This window comes from Setaria viridis, chromosome 9, assembly GCF_005286985.2.
Source record: "Setaria viridis chromosome 9, Setaria_viridis_v4.0, whole genome shotgun sequence".
Taxonomy (NCBI): domain Eukaryota; kingdom Viridiplantae; phylum Streptophyta; class Magnoliopsida; order Poales; family Poaceae; genus Setaria; species Setaria viridis.
In genome coordinates, this window is record NC_048271.2 from 19,301,338 (window position 1) to 19,306,157 (window position 4,820).

Here is a 4,820-nt window from a genome sequence, read left to right on the forward strand (position 1 = left end):
ATTGGATGACACGAAGAACATTGCTCACACAATATGTATTAGACCATCACCTCCGAGTTCATATCATTGACGATCTACTATTGGCTCCTAAACTTTGCCATGGCACAACCATGCATGGAGGTTATGATAGCTAGGATTTGGCCTAAACTATCTCCTAGATAACTCTAAAGATTTGCAGCGACCCTCAACTCCCTGTGGTGTGTCCCTCTATTTCGCCGATCTCTGGTGGATGGATCTGCTTCCCGATGGAGAATGGGGGTATTCATGGTCTAGAGGTACTATGGGACAAAAGGCACCTTGAATGGAGCCAGAAAAGAGCTAGGCTAATCAGTTTGGGTCTCTTGGGCTGATCGGCTCACCCTATATTGATCGTTATGAACCATATAATTTTGACACGAAATTCGCCCCATGCTGATCTTTTGACCTTCTAATCATGAGCTTCCTTGGGCTTGACCACGAGATGAACTTGCACATGCTTCGCCTCTAAGTCAACTGCAATGATGGTTTATCAAATATGGATGCATTTGGAGGGTGAAATGGGCCAGGCCGATCAGCCTATTGGCGGCTGATCAACACAACCTCTCTTGCCTATCGCCGGTGCTCATAATCCTCGTGTAGGTTCTTTGTGTTGTCCAAAGTGCAGGTCCAAATAAAGCTCATACAGGAGTCGTCTGCCTACCATTTTGCAATATAGTTCAATATACAACATATATTTCACTTGCTAAGTGGCGGGTTAGTATAAGAATTAATTCAAAAACACCACTTACTAAAAGGTAGCAATAACGAGCGCTAACAATCCCCATGCTTAAACAGTAACATCCACAGTTCGGTAGAAATCAACCTCACTTACCTCTGCACAACAAATTATAGCAGAGAACGCTCAATTGTCAGAAAAAAACAAGAGAAGATAGCGATAATGATAATGCCTGGTTCGTGGCTTATAGTTGTGCATGCTTGTCTACATAAAAAAGGCAGATTACTTACTACTTGGGGCTTGTTTTGAGGATTTAATTTCTCTAGAATTTCAGAATCTGAATTTCAACCATTCAAACATGCCCTTGCTGCTACCATTAGCCAGGTAACAAAAGTTTCAGGAAACAAAGAAGAGAAGAATCGGCAGAAAGAAATTTCGAGCAGCAGGAGGAGTGGGCAAAGAAAATTAGAGGTCAACACGATTGGTGGCGGCATAAGAAGAAGATGCGAGATGGCCTTAGTTCTTCTCTCTACTCTGGACCAAGGGAGGTATGATCTTTTGGTCACTGGATAAGACGTGCCATATATGAAATTTGTTTCTAAATCTCGTGACCACAAGATTTTACAATTTTTTTTAGTAAAATCCATGTTAAATTTCTGTGTTACTCACATGCCCTAAACGACCTGACTATGGTCAGTCAATTTCCTGTTGATTATTCTCTTTCTTGATATCAGATAGTTCATTTTCATAAAAATTAATTTAACATCTCCATAAAAAAAATGCCACTGTAATATTTGTTGGTTAGAGCTGGAAGTACGCTGTTCGTCAACAGGTGAATTTTACATTATCTGCGGAAAAAGTACTAACATGAGAGCACACTTCTTTAATCTGTTTTTATCGGAACATAATCACACTCGTTCAATCGCCAATGCTGATGTTGTTACTTCCTCCGGATCTTCTTTGTACTCGTTCTCTCCATGATGTCTTCTGTGCTCTGAATTATCTTGCCCACCATTGACCGCATTCACCACTCTGCTCACTTTATTCTCCATGCTTTTACCCACATTACAACAAACTATAGAGGCCGAAGACCAGCAAGATTCCACCCAAAAATGCTGCCGTAAAATGCCGAAGCTTCATAAATATATTCATGAAAGATGGATGCAATGCAAATCTGCTGTCATTAAATCAGATTAGTTACCTGCCCAGGTGAACGATCTCTCCAAGGAAAAAGGAGGAGCAGAATATTGTCAAGACGAAGGAGAGCGGGGTCCAGACGGCGAGGAAGACAGGGCCTTTTATCTCCACGCACCATGCTTGCAGGTAGTAGCCGACTCCCGTCACCACAAACCCCTGTCAGATGATGCATTGAGTTAGTTGGTCCGTCCAAATGCAGCAACAAAGACGAATATATAATTTTTGTATTTAGAAATTGACTGCAGTATTTGAAATTAAACTACTAGCAGAATCATCCAAGCAACAATAAGCAATCATTCTTACAGTGTAAAGGACGGCGAGCAAGCTGACGTCGAGCCGGAGCTTCCACTTGGAGAAGTCCCTCTCGGCCACCACGGCTGCGACGAACGACTGAACCACGCTGAACACACACTGCAATGTTGTAACGAGCATCTTGTTCGGGTACTCCTTGAGCAGCGCCGTCTGCATGATGACCAGGTCACCATGGCAAGCACCATGAGGAACGTTCCTGTTATCCACGTCCCCCGGCTAGGAGCCCTCGATGCTTGGGCAGATCCGGTGTTGAACGCACGGTGGTGGTTGACGGGGCTGAGGGATGGTCAGGCGGCGTAGAAGGCGTAGAAGGCGATGACCCTCGGGAAGTCGTGGCTACCGTGAGCCCCATCCAGAGCTTGAACCAACACGCGACCTCCGTCATAAGCTCAACAACAACCGCGATGCTCGTACAATCATTGAAGGGCGCCGCCGCGAACGCGAACAAGAAGTTGAGTACTTGGGAGAAGATTCTGATGGGTTCCCCACCTTCTCAAAACAAGTACGCAAGATGATCCTACCCGACAAGTTTAAACCTCTATGTATCACCAAGTACGACGGCAAGCAAGACTCAGTCCAATGGTTGCGGTCCTATTCATTGTCAGTCCAGGCGGTGGGAAGAAACAATGACACCAAAGTCATTTACTTCCTCATCTGTACGGAGGCAAGACCACTCACATGGCTCCATCAACACATGGAGTCAACTCAAGGCGGTGTTCATAAACAACTTCGCAGGAAAAATGCAATATCCTGGCAACAGGATTGACTTGTCCTAAGTCAAACAACAACAAGGCAAGACCCTACGCAGCTATCTACGCCATTTCTTCGACAAGAAGGCCAATGTCGTGGACATCACGGAGTGGGGCGCCATAGAGTGCTTCCAGAATGGTCTCTATGACCGTCGGATGTTTGAAGATTTTGGTAGAAGACGCTCGGAAGATATCAAATCTCTCAAGACCATGATACAGGCCTAGGCAGATGAAGAAGACAAAGAGATCGAGCAGTTCGAGTCTAGTCGTAACAAAGGCCAGAACAACAACAACCAAAGTAACAACCAACGCAATGACAAGAACCGTAATGATCGACCCAACAATGACAACCGAGACAACTACTCGGGTGGTCAAAATCACAAGAGGAAGCCAGACAATATTGTCACGATGATGTCTCGGTCCTCCAAGAAAGGCGGCAGAAATCAAGAAAGGACTCCGTTCAAGGAGCTCCTGAAAAAGCAGTACCCGTGGCACCCACACTCTAAACACTCTGCGATGGATTGCTATAGCCTTCATAGAGTCATGAAAGATCTGCCAGAACCTTCAGGAGCAAAGGACAAAGGCAAGGTCAAAGAAGATGAAGACGATGATGACAACGGGAAATTCCAGAACCCATCCGACACTATCAACGTCATCTTCAGCGGCACACCGAGTATTGCTACCAAGCGGTCCTAGAAACTAACCCTCCGAGAGATTATGTCCATTGAACCAGCAACGCCTACATTCCTCAAGTGGTCCAAGGTACCAATCACCTTCTCCAGGAAGGATCAGTGGACTAGTTTCTCCGACCCAGGATGCTACCCTCTCATCCTGGATCCAGTAATCGAAGGCTCTCGACTCATAAAAGTACTCATCGATGGCGGCAGTGGTCTCAACGTACTCTTTGTCAAGGCTTTGAGGAAGATGGGCCTCGATGTTACGGATATGCTCACACTAATGAACTCTCCGTTCTACAAGATTGTCTCAGGCAACGCGGCTATAACCCTTGATCAAGTGGTCTTACAAGTTACCTTCAAGACCAAGGATCACTACCGGACCAATTACATCCAGTTCGAGGTAGCTGATTTCAAGACATCGTATCACGCTATCCTCGGAAGACCCGCACTGGCCAAGTCATGGCCATCCCACATTACGTGTACCTAGTACTCAAAATGCCGAGGCCCAAGGGAGTATTCTCCCTACGCGGAGACTTGAGGAGATCATATGACTGCGACATGGAAGCCGTGGAGCTGGCAGTGACTACTCAGGTGCCAAATTCAATGATGCAAGTCTTCACTACCTCCAAGAAATTGTCCCCGACAGAACTCAAGATCCTAGAGAAGAAGTCGGGGGAAACCAAGGTCAACCCGGCAAGCGAAGTTGATATCAAAGCCATTGACCTCGAGACCGGCGATAGCTCCAAAACTGCCCTAATTGGCTTAGGGCTGGATCCCAAATAGGAAGACGCGCTCGTCAGCTTCCTCCAGGTCAACCGAGACATTTTCGCATGATAGCCATCTGATATGCCGGGGGTACCGAGGGAGTTGATCGAGCACTCACTGAATGTGGATCCCAAAGCTACAACAAAACGACAGCGACTACGCCAATTCACCCAAGACAGAAGAGAAGCAATCAAAAAAGAATTGGCCAAACTACTCGTGGCTGGCTTCATAAAAGAAGTCTATCATCCAGAGTGGTTGGCTAATCCCATCTTGGTGCGGAAGAAGAACAACAATGAGTGGAGGATGTGTGTTGACTATATGAACTTCAACAAGTACTATCCAAAGGATCCCTTCGGGCTCCCTAGGATTGGTCAAGTCATCGACTGGACGGCTAGATGTGCTCTACTCTATTTTATCGATTGCTAC

At 46.0% G+C, this 4,820-nt stretch overlaps 1 pseudogene; it reads right to left on the minus strand.

The window, feature by feature from the left end:
- Window positions 1-1,759: 1,759 nt before the first annotated feature.
- LOC117835417 (WAT1-related protein At5g64700-like) lies at window positions 1,760-2,490 on the minus strand (annotated as a pseudogene).
- Between the last annotated feature and the right edge of the window lie 2,330 nt (window positions 2,491-4,820).